General features: G+C 35.3%; 1 protein-coding gene across 2 annotated transcripts in view; it reads left to right on the forward strand.

The window, feature by feature from the left end:
* Window positions 1–21,917, forward strand: part of arhgap10 (Rho GTPase activating protein 10) — a 73,529-nt gene that overhangs the window by 781 nt on the left and 50,831 nt on the right. The window lies entirely within an intron of this gene.

The raw sequence follows: 21,917 nt of genomic DNA on the forward strand, positions 1-21,917 counted from the left end.
TGCTTGCAATCAAAATAAAGCTTGCCATTCAGTCAACATGTGATCCAAACTATGCAAGTGTCAGATAATATCAACACCTCATATCAGTCAAACAGGTCTTGTAATTTCGTCAAGGTCACTAACGTTATGTCATTCCTATTTACACCTTTACTCGAGACCTTGCTGGAGTAGTTTTGCGGGTCTCTAGAGTAACATGCTTCATTTAGTGGAGCGCAGAGAAATTGAGCTTGCGTGGCATAACTTTTGCTGACCTCATCCAGTTTTGGGGTTATGATTTACTGTACATGATCTGTGTGCAAATCATCGGGTGTCCTACAAGTCTGCTTTTTGGTGTGTACACATTAGGGACTTTTGCAGCACCTATGCAAGTTATTTTGGAAGGCCACAATTTTCTCAGTTCAGACACTTGCAGTTATGCATCTTAACTTGTGGCTTGTCACCTCTGTTATGTGACCCACCCTTTCACCTCCACGAGTAAAGTTTTATTGTAAACATTTCATGTCCTTTCCCATAATGCATTTATTATATGCTGCTTTTTTCCTAGCATTTAGGACAGGGCAGAACAAATTGGCTAAAAATAAAGCTTGCGTATTACGCCTTGGATGTTCAGACCTTTTTTGGATATGTTTGAATTATTGGGATTTGCAGTGTCTGGGTAGAGTTATCTTTAATAGGAGTGTTTGTTCTGATAGCAGGACATTTTTGTGCAAATAAAAGTGAAGGACCAAAAGTTTTAAGAGTTCTGGAGAGTTTTATACTGTTTTTTTTTTTTTTTTTCTAAATGTATTTTTTAGATTTTGTGCTTGGTTCCTCTTTCTTTTTTCAGTATTGTGTGTGTGTGTGTGTGATGCACTAATAGTGTCATAACTTCTAGATAATGCTAAATATGGCTAAATTAATGTGCAGGACAGCAGGCTCGTGGTACAGCCCACATAATAATCATGGATTGGTCAGAGTAGTTTTACTTGGCTTAAAACATAGGAAACATAAAGCAATAATAAATAATAACATACATAACTAATGAACTGACCATTGGCGGGCCCTTAGATTGATTTAGGTAATATCTATTTTTTTTTATTTTTTATATTTTTTTATACACAATGTTTTTTTTTTTTTTTTTTTACATTTTTTAGTACAGTGCTTAAAGTATTGATAATTGTACCTAGTTTTCAATTCAGTAAGTCTGTTCAATCAGTTTGGAATGCACACTTTATACTACAGACAGATAAATGACTTCCTCTTGGCATTTTGCAATATTTATGTCCATTGTATTTTCTGAAGGTAATGCTGCATTAATAATAATAATTAATATTATTATTAATAATAATTAATATTATTCATATCATCATCATCATCATTATTATTTTGATATGTGATTTGTCAAAATTGTCTGCTTATTTTTTTCAATCCAATTTTTAAAGAAATGTATTCTTTGTGATATCTTAATGTACTTTGAAATGAAAGCATAAAAATAAACAATTAAAAAAGAAATCATGGAATTGTTGTTTAATTATATAATAAAATAATATAAATAAAATAATAATAAAAAAATATGAGTTGTCAAAGTAGCCACCTTTCGAAGATATAACAGGTAAACAAACCTGTTGGATTCTTTCTACAATGGAAATTAAATATTTGGAGTTTGAATGGAGGTGTATATGTCTGATCCATATGTCAGTACTGTAGCGACCAGTAATCTGTAAGAACAAATAGAAGCCAGTTTAAGCATTGAAGATCTCTGTTCATGATTTCATTTTTAAAATCTGAGCTGCACCGTTGGGATCACTAGTAAGTGGAAACATTTGAAGCTTTAGACCATATCCCAAATAACTCCATATCCTCTTCAGAGTTCACACTTTAGTTACGTATACTGCCGTTCAAAAGTTTGGGATCAGTAAGACTTGTAATGTTTTTTAAAGAAGTCTTTTATACTCATCAAGGCTGCATTTATTTAATCAAAAATACAGAAAAAAACATGTTATTACAGTATAAAATAATGGTTTCTGTTTTAATATCCTTTAAAATATAATTTATTTCTGTGATGCAAAGCTGAATTTCCAGCAGCCATTACTCCAGTCTTAAAGGGGTCCTATTATGGTCTTTTACAAAGTCTTGATTTTGTTTTGGGGGTGTACTAGAACATGCTCCCATGCTTGGTGGTTCGAAAAACGCATTGTTTTTCAAATAATTTACATTATTACAATACCTTTCTCCCCAGCCTGGCACAAACGGGTTGGTTGGTTAGTTCCGGGTTTGATGAAGGCCCGCCTTCCGAAAAATGGAATGCGATGTGATTGGTTAGCTGTCCCAGTGTGTTGTGATTGGTGAACAGCTTAGTCAGCGTTTCAATACTGCCCCACCCCTTGCCAAAGCAGCAAGTTCCATCTGCTCCGGTATGGTTAAGGATGGCATCAATATTGCCATATCAATTTGAGCTGGATTCAGACCCTGAGAATATTGAGCAAGATGATCGTGCAGAACCTTTGCACGCACGGATAAGAGTGGTTACATATTTCATATTAGAGTGGTGACATTATTGTTTTTGTTGTTGTTGTTTGTTTTTTGGGCTAAATCACGTTTTAGATAGGATGTAAACAACCGCTTAAAATAACTGCATTTACTATGTACCGATAAGTGCATTTGTATTATGTTTATTGTTTTTTAATTCTAACATTATAACATCAACTACACCTAAACTATTGCAGGGATCTCCTACACTACTCCTACTCCAGTGTAGATTCCAAATCTCAAGTACTTGTAATTAGAGCATATATACAGAGCTGGGTAGTAATGGATTACATGTAATCTGGATTACGTAATCAGATTCCAAATCTCAAATACTTGTAATTAGAGTAAACTACTTTTTAAAATACTCGTAATCAGATTACAGTTACTTTTTTATGGATTACATGATTACATATTATTTACACAATGGTAATAAGTGGTTAAAAATTTATTTATTCTCCTAAATTTCCTTTTTTAACGTTTATATTTTTTCCTAATAAACCTGCCGCTTATATACGTTCGTGATTCTTCCAAGTTTTTCCAGCGGAGAGGGGGAGGGGTGTCAGAATCGCGCTCAGAAGAAATCAGCAACAAGATAATGGAAAAAAGCGGGTAAAGCAGCCTTTAATCACTGGATATAAATACATCATTTAATTTTTAAAGAAAGTCACGGGAAAATGTCACTGTTCAGTGTAAAATCTGCCTACCGCAGATTAATTTGCTGTCCACGGAAATCTTTGACCTAGCAAAGTTATTGCTGGGAATGTCATGTTCTTTGATATATTTTTTGTAATGTTGATTTTTCTTCATTGTTACTACCTTATGCACTTCGAGGCCCCGTCCACACGGAGACGCATTTCGCTGTATATGCATACATTTTGTATCGTATAGGTGTTTCGTCCACACGGATCTGGCATTTTGGGAGAGTGAAACCGATATTTTTTGAAACCGGGTCCCAGAGTGGATAAATTTGAAAACGCCGCCTTTGCATTTTCGTCTGGACAACAAATCCGTATATTTTCTGAAATGATGACGTCAACAGCCCACGTCTGGTCCCTAGTCAAACAATGCTACGTCACGTAACAGCAAAAACATGAACAAACACTGAACGATTGTCTTTTTATTAACTAACATTAACACAAATTAATAAATGTATTGTTCCATGTTCGTTTGTATACCGAGCGCAAGGTTTATGTGCATAGTCCATGTCTTCTCCGTTCTTAGTGTGTCTCTGTGGCAGAATTTCAGCGCCACATGCTGGTCTGGCATGTGTACTACATCGTTTTGTGTCTTTTCCTCATTAGTACTATGCACTTAAAATGTTTTGAGATGGATAGAAATCTCATTGCTGTGTGAATTTAGTCTTTTTCAGAATTTATGTTTGCAATGTAGCTATTGTTTGATGTTTTTCATTGATACAGTCATATACACTTCTAGTGTTTTTTTTTTTTTTTTTTTTAATTTAATATTTGACCTAGCAATTATATTGCTGTGAATTTCATGTTTTTCAATGTTGGTTTTTGTAATGTAGCTGTTTTCTAAATTTACTTAATTATAAGTAAATATGCTTTAAAATCATAAGATGTGATTTTGTTTTATTCAGTGTTACTAGCAAACACTTACAGCAAGGTACATTAGTGTTAGTATTTTTTTAAGTATTAACTTTCCATACTTTGCACTTGAAAAAGAAGCAATTGTGGCTCTTGTTGGTGAATTAAATATATTTTTTGGAATATTTATATATATTATATATATATATCTATATATATATATATATATATATATATATATATATATATATATATCTTTTATCTGTCAAAATAGCACAAGATTAGGCTAATTCATTATATGTGATATCAAATAAGGGTTAGCACAAATGTAATCTAAATGTAATCCAAAAGTAATCAGATTACGTTACCAAAAATGTGTAATCTAAGAGATTATATTACTGACTACAAATTTTGTCATGTAATCTGTAATCAGTAACTGATTACAATTCATAAGTAATCTACCCAGCTCTGATATATATAGCCAATTCATTCTCTGCCACTGTTGAAGTGGTAGAGATCGAGGTTTCCCAAATAACTGCTGTACACAAAGCAGCGCTCCACTCACAAATGCTGCTTTATCAGACATTACGTGCAAGATGAAATGAAAATCAAATTTCCAAATACATTAAGACACCATCATAAATACAGAGATATAAAAAATACAAAAATACCCACACTCAATGTATGGGAAACACTGTAGTCTCATAATTGAAGTGTAAATTCTGCAGATTACATCATTGTCCAGTACTGTACTGTCAGCGATTTATCTTAAAAATGTTTTCATAATTGTAACATACATATTTACATACATAACTATTCAGGTGCATGTGTAATAACTTGTGAAAACTTGACGCTACAGCAGCACTTCTTCTTCGTCGTCGTCTTGTCTGATGCACTCAACCAGCTCAGAGTCTCAGCGTCAGGCGTCATGCCCATGGACTGTTGGCTGAACGTCTGATGCATATGACACACAAAAGTGGAAACACTTCAGGTGTTTCAGAGTCGTCATCAGATTGGTTGAATTATACAGGATTTCCGGGAGATGTGTGTGTCGCAGTCTTTAATGTTCTGCCTGGAAACAAAGATACCGTGATGCCAAACCCCCTCACGAAGGAAGAAAGCTGTCATGTTTACAACTATGATGACGAGCGCTTATCAGTATCAACTGATATGTTGACGAAAGTATGTGAAATATTTAAAGTTTGCAGTATGGAATCTTTAAAATACAAACGAGAGTCTGTTATTGTGGTGACATTTCCACGCCCTGAAACGTGATGCTGAATGAAACGAACTGTGATTGGTTGTTTGGCATGTCGGTCAAACGGCCTCATGGGTGGGCCTTGGCCAGTGAAAGCTGCCATGGATTTCAGACCTTCAGCCATCAGTCTGAAAGTCTGGCTACGCGAGACTAACCACAACCTTGACCCTCCCCAACCCCCAACCATTCGAATTTCCATAGGCAGTAATTATTTTAATAATATTCTAATGGGCCGCTTTGTGACATCGAAAAAAAAAAGCTGTAGTCCAAATGAGCCGTTTGTTGTTGTTCTTAAAAAGGGATTTAAAAAAACAAAAAAACAAAAAAACCTAAATATCTCCCTTTGGAGTGGACTTTGAGATTTGTAACTTTGTAGATCTTTTTTTATGCCCAAACATACACACTACACACTGACTAAAATTCAAAAAGTGAAAAAGCATAATAGGACCCCTTTCAGTGTCACATGATCCTTCAGAAATGATTTTAATATGGTGATTTATTATTAGAATGATCTATGTTGGCGACAGTTGTGCTGCCAAATATTTTTGGGGGGACTTGGGATACTTTTATAAATAAAAAGTTAAAAAGAACAGCCTTTATTCTATATATATATATATATATATATATATATATATATATATATATATATATATATATATATATATATATATATATATATATATATATAATATACAGTATATATGTATGTATGTAAGTGTGTGTGTGTGTGTGTGTGTGTATATATATATATATATATATATATATATATATATATATATATAATTTTTTTTTCTAACAATATAAGTATTTTGCTATCACTTTTTATCAATTTAACACATCCTTGATGAATAAAAGTTTTAATTTCGTTCAAAAAAAAGAAAGAATAAATATTCACTAACCCCAAACTGTTGAACTGTAGTGTTTATTGTTAGAAAGTATTTCTATTTAAAATAAATGCTGTTCTTTTTAACTTTTTATTCATCAAAGAATCCTGAAAAAAATAAATAAATAAGTATCACAGTTTCCAAAAAATAAATAAATAAATAAATAAGCAGCACAACAGTTTCCAGCACTGATAATAAATCAGCATATTAGAATGATTTCTGAAGGATCGTGTGACACTGAAGACTGGAATGTATATTGAAATAGAAATAGAAAACCATTATTTTATATCATAATAATATTTTACAATATTACAATTATTATTATTTTTTCTGTATTTTTCATCAAATAAACGCAGCGTTGATCGGCATAAGAAACTTCTTTGAAAAAAAAACATTAAAAAAAACACCTTACTGATGTTTTGTTTTGCTTTGTTTTGTTTGAATGGGAGTATGCCAAAAATGCATAAAATATGTTGTTGATAGATGTTTATTATTTAGGGTGGGCCGCATATGGACCACAAACACCTCTTATGTGAAAGCACACTTAGTTAACACCTTTGGTTGGCCACTTTATTGAATGCAGTGAGCACTGCAAATTAGACGCGCTTCCACAACTGTGTTATTAGCAATGGAGCATGCATCCTTCAGACAGACAACTGCTATGGTCATAATTCAGAATTATTACATACTTCAGAATTAAGCATTTCAGTATAAGTGTTGGTCACTTTATTGGCCTTAGTAACAAATAACACTTGATGGTTATCTTATGTTTGTTGGCAACAAAATAACATGACAAGAATTTTGTCAAAACAGAATATCACACAAACAGTTGGTCACCATGTTAGCAGAGTTTTGCTTGGCATACATACATACTTCAATTGACTTTTCACTGACATTTGACTTTCTAAAGCAGGCAGTGTCTGGAGCATTCCTTAATGTTTTAGTAACTGGCTTTGTTAGTTACTGCTTGCTTGATTAAAGAGTTTTCAAGCGTCATCTTGAGCAGAATTGGCCATGTCCCCGAGGCAAATAACCACAAAAGAGACCAGTTCTTCTGCCTGTGCTTGTTTTTCTTGTTTTTGAAATCTTTTTAAATCAACCAAATAAATTTTTGCATACTTGTTTTCTGAAATACAAACTTCATTGAAAAATAACAACCACAAAAATTACAACTCTTCTTTAGTGCAATGTCTTTTCTTTAGCGCAATAATGATTGGCAGCAAAATAAGCAGAACTTGTTTATAAAGGAATAGTTAATAAAATAAAATAAATTAATTAAAAAATCTATAATCACTTACCCTTATCTTTAAAACACAAAAGATACAATATATACTTAAAATAACTAATAAAGACATTGTAAAAAAATAAATAAATAATAATAATCAAGCAGTTTAATCAAAGACATCTGAAGAGACACAATCACTTTATTTAATTAACAAATGTATTTATTTATTTTTTTAACATAGAGCACATTAAACATGGTCAGTGGTAGCTTAACCATACTTGCTTGATGCACAAAAACAAACCTCACAGGTTCTTGTGCATCTTGCAAGCACAACTTAGCTTTATCATATTTAATGTGCACTATCTATGTGTTGATCAATGTTTATGTGATTAAATCTCTTCTTCATATAAAGTGATTATGTCTCTTCAGAAGACTTTCAAACTTTTGTGTTGGCACATTCTCTAGTTTTGTGTTATGTAACAAGAATCCAGAGATTAATCTGGTAGTCTGCAGCTTAGCGTAACTGAAGTCTTGATGCCTAATTTTTCCACCTTTTGGAAGTTTGGGAGGATGTATTTGGCCATGGAATCCTTGATTCAGAGGGACGTGTGACAACCAGGCTGTCAGCGGCTGTGGAACAGCAGTGGATGAGAAGGACTCAGAGGATGCGCTCCTGTGTTTGTCTGTTTCCTCTGCAGAGCAGCCAGTCTTTGTCACACAACCTTTTGACTTGTCCTTGTATCCTCCCCTCTCCCCAGAGGAGATGTGATCCTTGTTCATCTATGTCCATAGGAAACAAATAGCGGGTTTTGTATTCCACAGCCAATGGCACCTTTGCAATAACGGGGGGAAATACATACATCAGCTTCTGCAGGATTTGTTTTTTCTCTGCTGAAACGTTAAAATTATTTCCACATTTCAGGACACTGGAGGCAAAAATCTGCACACTGATGTCTTCAAAGCAAAGCAAATAGACAGTTTAGTCTTTGCTCTCTGCATGTCACGTTTTACTTTTTATAAGTCTGTGAGATGTTCTCAAGTCTTGCCAAAAATTGAGATTGGCAACAGTCTCCCAGTAATCTCAATGCATTGTCTGCCAAACATTGTCATAATATTTCATTAAAATGGAATTAAAGTGGATATGAGATCATGGAAAGGGAAGGTTTTTTCAGGAGAAGAGATGGAAGTCAGAAATGAGCTTCATGTGTTGTGCAGATGCTTCTTCTTTAGCTTGCACAGAACACTAAGTTTTATTGTTGGTGTTTATGTAACATCATCACCACAGGCCTTAGTCAGGTAGACACTACATTTCATTTTATGCAATTAAAAAAATATATGTGATGTGAGTGATGTACAGTCCATTCAATGCACTGTTCTGTCTCAAGGTTGTAAGTCGCATCTCATTTTCTTTTTCCATGTTTTCCAGAATATTTTGTTTGTTGGAAACTTTTTTTGAAAGGCATCGCTTAAATGTCTTGTTGACTGAATGACCAACAGTTAGGTACACAGCAGTAACCTATTGAACAGACGGTATTTCCATCCAAAAAAAACTTCCATTACCCTCATGTTGCTTCAGACCCGTAAGACTTTCCTTCATCTTCAAAACACAAATTAAGATATTTTTAAAATATTTTTTATATGCGAGTAAAAATCTATCTCAGGTTCCAATCAGTATCTTCATTTGTGTTTAGAAAATTAGCAAAAAGTTTAATAAAGTTTAGAACAACATGAGTGTAAACTAACATTTTAAAATTGGTGTTTTCTTCATCTAATGTTGAAGGTTGGTTTGTGAGGCCAAAATATTTACCTTTTGTTGAGTTATGCCTTCTCAAATTCACTTAGAATACTCGCCTAAACTCTTATATCAGTTTGTTTTAATGAAGTAACACGTTCTTCTACTAGCTTAGCAAAGACTAGATTTGTCGTGGCCTTATCGCTTTCAAGTGAGGATTGAAGACCAAAGACTTCTATCTCAGTTCAGCATGTAGACGTGTTTCAGCCCTAGATCGGCTGCAGTGGTGTTCCACAGGAATGATCACATCTCTAACGCATTTGTAGAATTAATGCTAAAACTGAGCCCAGAGGGTTGAGGGTGATGTCATGTGCTGACAAAAAATATTGTGCTTAATAAACTTGGTGAGGTTTAAGCCAAAAGAGGCCTTAGGAGAGGAAAAGAAAGAGAGAGTGAGTGAGGGAGAGAGGGAAAAAAGAGAGGTCTGGAAAAGATCAGTGAGAGGAACAGGAAAGATTGGACAAAGAGATAAACACAGTCCTGCTCGTAATTTTGGTTGATGGTTAACTGTGCCCTTAGTGTCACAGCTGTAATATAAAAAAGACAGAAATTTTAAACATAGGACATTTTGTTGTGTGAAGTAAAAAAAAAAAAAAAAAAACGGAATTGAAAAACGAATTGGACTGATTAGATTGTATTACAATGCATTAACATGTTTTATGGATCAAGGATGCATACATTGCTGCTGTAAAATTTGACTAAAATTAGGTATCTTGGGGACCTTTTGAAATGGCCTTTAAAAACTTTGCTTGTAATGGGATTGATAGGGATGTAACGATTCACTCAACTCACGATTCGATTCATGATTTTTAATTGCACGATTCGGTTTTTTCACATTTTTTTTTTACAAAATGAGATTGAAGACATTATATAGTAAATGAGAAGGTGGCCTTTTAATTGTCTATTGCAGCACGTTTCTGTGTGAAATTGAAATATAACAATACTAAATTGAAATTTTAAAACAATAAGAAAGTTACACAAATAAAATAAATCTCTTCATATATACAAACTAAGGCTTTGTCTGTGCTCTTTCCATTTAAAATGAGAGGCAACCACTGCATTTTAATCATCATCCAAAGATGCAGCGTACAAGCACCTTGAGCATTTTTTAATCTGAATTAGACTGTATAATTTTGATATTTGAAGCAAAAACAGATCGGTCTGACTTTGGTCTGAAACTATACTGCAATCCCAGTCCTCGGTCAAATAATTCTCTAATTAGACTTCCAGCAAAAATAAATCCATACCATCGTCTTTCACTCTCACTCTGAACTTAAGTATCAAGATAAATTATAAAAATCAGAAAATAGCACTACAGTTGTAACTGGTGCACACAGATAAATACACATTGAAATTTTATGAATTCGTAAACTGTGTGAACAAAGTCTTCAGATTGAGTTAAATTACCCAACTCTGTCCCATTCTTTAGTTATGCATAATAAGAGTTAATATAATTGTACTTTAACTTGGGCCTCTATGTATTTAAGGATTGGTTATCAGCCTAAACACGTTTCCTAACTCTCTCTCTCTCTTTCTCTTTCTCTCTCTCTCTGTCTCTGTCTCTCTCTCTCTCTCTCTCTGTCTCTGTCTCTCTCTCTCTCTCTCTCATTATTTCCTTTTTTTCTTTTTTTTTTTTACTATATCAATGGATTTTCTTCTGTCAGTTAATGCATTATTATATTAATTCTACTTTGTGAATTGATAATGCTTGGGAATTAGCTACACTTTGTATATACTATCTACATGAGCTTATATTATCAAATACCATTCATATCATTAAAACATCATTCAGAACCATTGTTCAGAAGCCAAGAATTGTTTAAAAGAAAGAGCACAATTTGAGTGACATTTTGAGACTGTGTGAACCTGAAGAACAAGTCGTGTGCCTTGCCTTTATTAGTTCAGAATGGACTTGACCTGAACCTTCCCATAAACCTATCACTATTACCACAAAGCCGTCTCCATCTGTTCATTTTTACCATCAAACCCCACATCCCATTGCATATTTTTGTTATAAAAGGTCTTCCTCCTTGAGACTTGGCACTCTTTTAACTTGCACTCTCAATTTAGTCTAATAAAGGTCTCAGTTGCTGTGTGTCCTTTTTTGCAGAAAGAAGAGAGAGAAAACCAAAACTCAATTATTATAGTAATAGATAAATGTGTCTGTAAAAGTGCAGAGATGGGCCTCTTGACCATTTCCAGGATTTCTCCCAGCATGCCTTAAAAGGACTTGGTTGAGAGTACTGGGGAATGTCTGTGCGGAATACTGAGATTGCACTGGTATTTATTCAGTCCCATTATTAATATTTATCTTATTGGAGTTTCATTCTCATGGCCAGCTGGCGACTGTTATCTGTTTTGCACAGGTGCTAATGATGTACATTCATCTGAATGCTTTAAGCAGTCAAAACAAAACTTCTGTAATTTATTTATTTATTAGGATATTAACTTATATGTTAATAGTAGTTTATGTTCATACATATGCTCAATTCACAGATACAGTAAGTCAACACTACACTACAGATCATACAGATTAAATGTGCTTTTTATGTGCTGATTTTTAGGAACATCATAGTAAGGAATGAGCTTGCTTTATCTAGCTTGGCTTTTTGCCTCAAGGAGGAAGATAAAGATTTACATGCAAAGAATCTGTAATCTGTTGATCTGCACCCCCCCCCCCCCCAAAAAAAAAAAATACTTCAGGCTACATTAAGGCTACATTCATTAGTTTGTTACACACTGCACTGCCTTTTATTGACAAGGATCAGCATGATCTCTGAGTTTTAGATACTGGTCTACACAATAATGCATTCCATTGTGTGTCTAATAAAAAGGAATCCATCCATCCGTCCATCCATCCATACTGTATATAAATTAGCACCAAAATACTTTATTTGATTAGACCTCTTCCTCACAACCAGGCTAATTTGTTGGCATTGGGAAAAGAAAAGTGACCTAAGCACAACAACTTCCCCCAAAAAACCACAAATACAGTACTGATTACTAATTAGGGCGGCACGATGTGTCGTTTAAGCATAGATATCGCGATGTACGAAATCCACGATAGTCACATCGCTAGGATGTGCGATGTAGGCTGTCGTAGTTGACCCGTTATTCATTAACCGTACGGGCTGCTCCCCGGCCCTTGACGAATGTGATTCGCGGATTAATTGCACAGTTTAACCATCATAGAGTGAAAGTTTATCATTTGCATGGGTTTTTAAGTCCTGTCAGTTTAACAGGGCGCATATAAGAAGAGTGAGCGAGAGAGAGAGCGCGCCCCGGCCGCGCGCGCTCAACTTCACCGTCTTCAACACGAGCGCTGTCTTTCTCTCTCCCTCGCGCATATTAATCAAAATCAATTGACACGATGGTGTCGGAAAAAAAAAATAAAAAACCTATCCAGTGATGAAATGTTTTCTGTGTTGTCAAATCTTGTGCGATATCCTAAACTGCCGAGATAATTACACAACACGTGCCATACACGTCTGATTCGCGAACTAATGATTCCTTTGAACCGATTCAATTTAATGAAACTGACCTGTCCAACACTGAACTCACGAGAGACGTCTAAATTGGTGTATTTAAAAAAAATCTGTAACACTTTACAATAATGTTATATTTATTAAACTATTTAACTACATTATTTAACATTTACTATTACTAAACTGCACTTCTACAACATTGTTAATTTCAACAATTAGGCTATAGCCTTCATTGTTGAAATCAAAAAGTATTTGTTAACATAATTAATGCACTGTGAAGTGACATTACCAAACAATGAACACCCTGGGTTTTTATAAACTAAGATAAACCAAGATTAATAAATATAGTAACAAAAGTATTGCTCGTGGTAAGTTCATGTTAGTTAATATGTTAACAATTCAAACCATATCCTAAAGTTACAAACAAATAATTTACTCTAATTTAAATAATACTCTGATGTTTAAATCATTTAAAATGAGAATGTAAGTGTGCTCACCCCATTTTTGTTTGTAAGAAAAAATGTAATTAGATTTCATATCGCAATATATATCGCAGAAAAATAAAATATCGCAATACAAATTTTTGACTAAACAGTAAGTCACATACTGATTACTAATTATATGAACATGCTGTAGGCTAGCTGGTTTATAGGTACGCTGAGCCTTGATTCTCTGTGACCCCCTGAGCTAAAGCACACATGTGGGTCTAATCAGGACGTCATTGTGAGTGACATCACTTTCCCAAATGAAGTTTCTGTTTTATATTCAGTATGTGACTCAGTGGAAAATTTCTGAGTAAATTCAAATCATACTGCTCAGAAAATCTTAATCCAAAAAAGAAGCCGCCTAGATGGTATTGAAATATGAATTAGTGTGATTTCAGTTTGAAAATAAATCAGTTGTTCATATCACAATGTCTCTTCACTAGGTTTGCACTAGGTCTGTTCCCATGTAAGGGCTGTGCGTGAACTGAAATGACAGAATTACTAAAATTCTCTTTCCCAGGCACTAAAGACACAAAGGTATTTCAGAAAGACTGCCCATGCCATTACTGTAAATTGCTTGAGATAATAACCATTTGCTAAATGACAAGTTAGCAAGTGTTTTCTAAGAATGCATTACTCATCGGTTCACAGTGCATATGAACGATTGCGGTGATTTAGACTTAGAAAGGGTGTGTTTCTACAGTCCAAAGGCAGTTCAGCTGCTGAAGTGTGTGCATCTTTACTTCTTGGGCACTGTCTTTTGGTCATCCTTTAAACTCCTTTAAACTTACAAAATGCCTTCAGAGTAAAGTGTTTCAGAGGTGTTGTACCTAACTGTCTCGTCACATTGATTGTACAGATGTTTTAAAAACGTGGTTTCCTGTGATAAGCAATAGGGGACATTTTCCTGGGCTCAATGACATAAAGATGAACCAAGATAAACCACAAAATCATCATCATCAATCATCATTTTGTAATGTGGATCTGTCATAGATAGCTAATATTTCTTTGTTTTTATTGTCTTTGTATGTATTTTTGCACGGGGAATTCTTATATGAGCAAAGCACTGATTTGCTTTGGAAGTTTGGAGGGAATGTGGCTGAAGGGGTCTTAGGATGTACAATCAGAAAGGGCATCTGTTAGTGTTATGGGAAAACCAAGAAGGCGTGCTAACAGCACACACACATGGAGGTTAAGCCCACTGACACTCCCTAAAAATTCCCTGGTCGATCCGAGGGAATTCCTTCAAAAGTAAAGCATTCAGAAAACACAAACCAAAAACAACACGCCCTGGAAACACTGATTCTAAGGTCAAACTCTTAGTACAGCCAAACCCTGGTGCTGACCCAAGCAAAATATTGTCAAATTTATGTCAGAGACTCCGAAACCATTAAAGTTTTCTGTACCAAACATACACCATAGCTTTGATAACAAATATATTACATAGACCTTAAAATGTTCACAAAAAGCCACTTGTTCCAGGAAACTGACATCTCCGTCAACCTATATATTATGGAGATGGTAAATACGGGTTTGGTGCCTTATTGTCAAAACAGAGGCACTGGCAGAGATGCGTATTTTAGTTTCAAACACAGAGGCCTGTATTTAAAGTGACATTATGTTTTGTAATGAGAGTAAAGACACACTTTGCTGATAAATGAAGCTACAAGGCTTGCTTCACCATTGACTTTAAAACCAAAGACACCCTTTCAAGGAATAATTCTTCTAAATAAAGAAAACGGTCATAATTTACGTAATTTTTATAGACTTACTGTATGTCAGAATGTTCATGCTGCTCTATAACCATACCATACGCACACGCAAAAATGTCTAACCACCAAAACTGCCCAAAAATTTCACAAGACATCACCAGTGTTTCTCAAAGTTCCTGGTAAAACATTAGACTAATATCTTGACTAACAACTGCATGGAAACAAAGCTTTCTTTCTGTACTTAAATTTAGACTTACTGCAGCCAAAACAGGACACACACACACACACACACACACACACACATCTAGTTAGCTATCCTTGTAGGAACTCTCCATAGACATAATGGTTTTTATACTGCACAAACCGTATTTTCTATCGCCCTACACCAACCCTACACCTAAACCTACCCATTACAAAAAACACATTCTGTATGATTTATAAGCTTTTGTGTCAGTTTAGGTCCCCACTGTGACACGAGTCCCCATGAGTCTGTGTGTATTCAGGTTTAAGTCCCCACCAGGATATATAAACCTGTACACACACACACACGAGACAGTGTCTCAGGCTAAATTGTGAAATACTCATTTTACACATTACACATACATGTCTTCACAAGACACACCTCTCACTCCTTTGTAATTTGTGGACCGTTTGATCTGTCTTGCATGGTTGCACACAGCATAACAATGTGTGGGTTTATCAAGTTTGAGTAATTCAACATGAAGCATCAGTTGTGCCACACCAACGAGTGAGCAGCAAACCTCAATGCCATGAGTCAGGTCTCTGACTATCCAATTTGTGCCTGCACTCTGCTGGGTCAGTGTTGTTGTTTAGGGTCCAGAGCATACGGGATCAACCACTTCTCAAGTTTCTAAACGTGTTTGTCAGCTGACATTGCTTAGATATAGAAGATATTTGAAGATTGGTGTATTTTCGTAGTCTTTAAATGGGATTGTTCATGTCATACATTATCCAGGGTCAAATTATCATTCTGCAGCTGAACCCCATGGCACTTTTTATAATAGTTATAACAGTTAAGCCAACTGGCTACAAACTACACTCACAAGTCTAATTTTTAATCTCATTTGGTTATTGACTAGTGTTCATTTTGGATCCTAGTTATCTGGCTGGTTAAGGTGGTATTGTGAAAATTTTAACAGGCTTAAAAGTGGTGTATGTAGGATTGACACTGAGTGGTTGAACTAGGTATTGCAGTGCAAATTCAAAATATTGGAGAGGGTTTTTTAACCCGGCCCCTCCTCAGACTTGACGCACACGTAGGTTGCCAGATTGACGACACAAACAGGAACAAGCACACTTGACGATGAACGAAATGAAATACACTGTGTTCTCCGCCAACTGGCAACCCGGATTGCCGAAATACAATTGGGTAAACTGGCAGTGGGCAGGTTTCACAAACCAAAACAAACACTGACATTCCGGCCCAGAATGCACATTTTCAAATGAGAATAAACACCTTTAATATTACAAACCAGTTGTTTTGTACCTTATGTTTGAATTTAAAATTCTAATTTTCATTGACTTATGGAGTTAAATTATTGCTATAATTTTTTTAGCTGTTATTGCAAATTGACTGTAAGGGAAACATTTAACGTTTACATTTAGAATTTGCTATTTTTGATTAGACCAGTGCGAAAATCACCCATGTTTTTAACCAACCAACCATGTTAAGCAGCGAACATGCAGAGTTGTAAATCTAAACAATTAAAGTGATAGTTCACCCAAAAATGAAAATTATGTCATTAATTACTCACCCTTATGTCGTTCCAAACCTGTTAGACCTTCATTTAGTATTCTAGTAGCTTCATAACATTAAGGCTGAATCACTGATATCACATGGACTATTTCAGCAAGGTCATTCCTTACTACCTTTCTTGGCCTCGAACGTTTCAGTTGCGTTAACACGACGGACGCACAGAGAAAAATACTGTAGCAGGCAGATCACTCACTGTTCATGATGCACAAACTATTGGAAGAAAATCCTCAATATTGATTTGGGATGTTATATGAATGTGTTTCTGAGGGGAGCTGACTGTCTTCTGAAAAGTTTACGTGGTATTTTCTTTTCATATCGTCTCTGTATAATGTTAGTTCATATTAAAGCAGCGTTTCAGCACAGCGTAGCTCTGTATCTGGTGTTCCAGAGGCGCCTCCTGCTCTCAGAAAGTGAATCTGCATCTCATTCAGAGCTTCTGCTGTTTGTTTCGTTCAGGCATGTAGTATAATTTCACAAAGTTTGTCAGAACATTCTGTTTTTGCTTCAGATTGGGTAATTATTAAATCAAATTATGTGTATGATTATTATTATATAACTAAATGATATTAAATGGTATGTATATGAATTTTAAAACTAATATTAAATAACTGTAATTAAAGATTTAGGTTAAATAAAGATGTCAGTTTTTATTTTTTTTATTTTTAGGAAACAAATAAAAAAAATAAACTAATTTGACTGTTTCTAATATTCTGTATGTTGCTCAAAAACAAAATATATATTGTCCAGTGGATTTTTTTTTTTTTTTTTTTTTTTTTTTTTTTTTTTTTTTTTTTTTACCCAGTCATTTAAAAATAACACATTTCAGAGCTATAACAACAATACCGTGATACCATGAAACCGTGATATTTTGCTTAAGGTTATCATACCATCAAAATCTCATACCGGCCCATGCTTAATCCCTTTAAGACAAGTATGGTGTATATGTTTTAAATTAATATAATAATGTATAAGTTTGACTAATCTGTTTTCTTAAAAAGGGTTTAAAGGCTGAAATGTGATGTTTATCATTTTACAAGTTTTTTTGTTTGTTTTGTTTTTTTGTGAAAAACTGTATCTGAATCTGACAAGTGCCTGCCCCAAGGGCTGCCAGGGATTTTTTATTTTTTTTTGCAAGCCCTGTTTATGTATAGTTGTATAAAAATTATAATTTATGTTGACGTATTTATAATGTCATATAACTTTTAGATTTTCGATTTCCATTGAGCCACAATCTGATCTGCTTACATTCTCCTTGGCACATTTAGTTTTGGATTTCACCACGTATTGCATGTTGTAGCATGTGGCAACTTCTACAGCCACGTCTTCATGTTTACAGAGTGATGCCTACCTCACACACATGCGGAAGAAAGGAAAGAATACTGTTTCCTGTCACTTCTATTTTGAGTCTTGCTGAAGGAACAGAAGCTCAACAAACAATGCGTTGATTTAATTCAGTGCCCACTGGCTGCCATTTGCCCTTCCTAATGCCCACTAGAATTAGCTGTTTAGCCTCCTCTGTGTACAGTAAATCTGATATCAGAGACATTGTAGGACTGATGTTATTTTTACAGATGGGTGGATGGCTGTTGTGTAAAAGTTTCTGTCAAGGCTGATACCTCATACTGAGCTTAATTTTTATCTAGGTATCCATCCATTGAGCAGATGCCACCAATTATCAGAGCACAATCAAGATCCAGGCCCAAAGTTTTCACTTTTTAGCAAGTAAACTAAGCCATCAATGTATCTTTCTTACAAGACATACTGAATGTCACATAGAGATGCATGTTTGGAGTCCAAAATTTAGAGACTTAGTCCTGCCATAGAGCACTGTGTTTACCGTCAGTGGCATGCATGGCGGTGGGGGTGGGGGGGGCTGGGGGGTTTGGGGGGCTGGGGGTTGTGTATTTAGGGGGCCCTGCCCCTTTAATCACAGATACTAAAGTGCCCTTTCGGAGTGGCCCCGATCATGATTTCTACCGAGGGGGAAACGCCAACATAGTAAGCAGGAAAAGATGTGATAGGTAATGTGGTGCCAGCTCATTTCACACGGACAGGCCCAGCTGTCAATGTTTACAACACTGCAGTGCTGGATACCGCTCATAGTGTTCATCCTAAAATATCCCAGCACTCTGTCCCACGGACCCCAGTGAGAGTTCACTTATATCGGGATCATCCTTTGGGAATCCACAGACTGAAATCTGCTCCCTCTGATTCAAAAATCCACTCCCAGCCTCATGTTCCAGGAAAAGTACCACCTCTTTTTTTTATTTATTTTTATTTTTATTTTATTTTTTATTGGGTTTTCCAGATCAAGGGGAAATTCTTGATATCTACTAGCAACACCTGCTCCTTCAGGTTGATCTTGGCAACATGGGAATCCTGCAGGATGTTTGCAGAGCGTAACTTTCATTTTCAACTCATATTTACTGTATGAATTGTTAAGCTTTTCTTGGGGAATTCTTTTCTGTGCTCCTGAATAGAGGGCTATGTCTTCCAAATATTTCCAGTAAGATACAACAAAAGGATTGTGTTTGTCTTCAATGTTTAAGGTCACTTCACGGCTTGGTTTACTTACATTACCATTCAGAAGTTTAGGGTTGTTACTTTTTTTTGTGTTTTTGTAAGAAGTCTCTTAGGTTCAACAAGGCTGCATTTATTTGATGACAGATACAGTAAAACAGTATTATTCTTACAATTTAAAATAACTGTTTTGATATGTAGTAAAAGGTTATTATTCTTGTAATGGCTGAATTTTTAACAGTCCAATCCAATCTTCATTGATCCTTCAGAAATCATTTTATATGCTGATTTGCTGCTAACATTTCTTATTATTATCAGTGTTGAAAACAGTTGTGTTGCTTAATATTTTTATGGAAATATTCATTAATGAAAAGATTTTTAAAAAGAAAAGCATTTATATAAAAAAAGAAATATTTTGTGTGTTCTTGCTGTCACTTTTGATCATTGTTTGCTTGCTGAATAAAATTATTAATTTAATAAATAAATAAATAAACTAGGGCTGTGACATGGCAGATTTTTACCACCGCGGTGCTAAAGGACCAACTACCGTCGATGGTGCGGTGTTGTTATATTAGGGTTGTGACTAGATCTCGTGAAGGTGATGATATCCTCGTGCATGACCTTTGTCACACTTAAATGTTTCAGATCATCAAACAAATTTAAATATTAGTCAAAGATAACACAAGTAAACACAACATGCAGTTTTTAAATGAAGGTTTTTATTATTAAGGGAAAACAAAATCCAAAATCAAAAAGTGTGAAGAAGTGTTTGCCCCTATGTTAAAACTTTGGTTTATCACACCTGAGTTCAATTTCTCTAGCCACACCCAGGCCTGATTACTGCCACACCTGTTCACAATCAAGAAATCTCTTAAACAGGACCTGCCTGACAAAGTGAAGTAGACCAAAAGATCCTCAAAAGCTAGACATCATGCCGAGATCCAACGAAATTCAGAAACAAATGAGAAAAGAAAGTAATTGAGATCTATCAGTCTGGAAAAGGTTATAAAGCCATTTCTAAAGCTTTGGGACTCCAGCGAACCACAGTGAGAGCCATTATTCACAAATGGAATAAACATGGAGCAGTGGAGAACCTACCCAGGAGTGGCCGGCTGACCAAAATTACCCCAAGAGCACACATAACACCAACACAAGAGGTCACAAAAGACCCCACAACAACATCCAAAGAACTGCAGGCCTCACTTGCCTCAGTTAAGGTCAGTGTTCATGACTCCATCATAAGAAAGAGACTGGGCAAAATGGTCTGCATGGCAGAGTTCGAAGACGAAAACCGCTGCTGAGCAAAAAAAACATAAAGGCTTGTCTCAGTTTTGCCAGAAAACATCTTGATGATCCCCAAGACTTTTGGGAAAATACTCTGTGGACTGACGAGACAGAAGTTAAACTTTTTGGCAGGTGTGTGTCCCATTACGTCTGGCGTAAAAGTAACACCGCATTTCAGAAAAAGAACATCATAACAACAGTTAAAATGTGGTGGTATTGTGATGGTCTGGGGCTGTTTTGCTGCTTCAGGACCTGGAAGACTTGCTGTTATAAATGGAACCATGAATTCTGCTGTTTACCAAAAAATCCTGAAGGAGAATGTCCGGCCATCTGTTCGTGACCTCAAGCTGAAGCGAACTTGGGTTCTGCAGCAGGACAATGATCCAAAACACACCAACAATTCACCTCTGAATGGCTGAAGAAAAACAAATTGAAGACTTTGGAGTGGCCTAGTCAATGTCCTGACCTGAATCCTATTGAGATGCTGTGGCATGATCTTAAAAAGGCGGGGGTTTTTTTGCTTGAAAACCCTCCAATGTGTCTGAATTACAACAATTCTGCATAGATGAGTGGACCAAAATTCCTTCACAGCGCTGTAACAGACTCATTGCAAGTTATCGCAAATGCTTGATTGCAGTTGTTGCTGCTAAGGGTGGCCCAACCAGTTATTATATTTATTTTTCAAAAAACTTTACTTTTACACACAGGGCCATGTAGTTTTGGATTTTGTTTTCCATTAATAATGAAAACCTTCATTTAAAAACTGCAGGTTGTGTTTACTTGTTATCTTTGACTAATATTTAAATTAATTTGATCTGAAACATTAAAGTGTGACAAACATGCAAAAAAATAAAAAATAAAAGAAAGAAAGAAAGAAAGCAGCCAACACTTTTTCACACCACTGTATTTTCATTACACTGGCCCTTTCACCAGTGGTATGTAATGTAAGGTAAGTAAAATATTATGTTCACATCAGGCAAGTGGCTGCATGATAATTGGGAAAATTACGCAGTGAAGTCTTTATCTAGTCATAAAAACAGAATTCACAGTTTAATGCGGAATGTCACAGAATTTCTCAAATTTTGAATGAATTAACCAAAAGTAGGTCATAACACTTAAATCAAATCACGATATGGACAAGTATCTGTAAATATAAAGCCGCAAAAGTTGATTTAAATATTAATCCTGCATGTTCTGCCTGTCTCTGTTAATGAATTGTGCGGTTTACACACACACACACTGAAGCGCGCGTGACGCTCGCTGTGATTTTCAGTGTCTGCCATCTCACTGAATGAGGACGTAAACACATGAACAACATCTCCAGTACTGCTCTGAGAGTCACTTCATGAGCATTTTACCACATTTTACCATTTGATCATAAAAAAAATATCCATAACTAAACATACCAAATAAACACAACAGAATGTACACAGCCTACTA

This window comes from Cyprinus carpio, chromosome B1, assembly GCF_018340385.1.
Source record: "Cyprinus carpio isolate SPL01 chromosome B1, ASM1834038v1, whole genome shotgun sequence".
Lineage (NCBI taxonomy): Eukaryota > Metazoa > Chordata > Actinopteri > Cypriniformes > Cyprinidae > Cyprinus > Cyprinus carpio.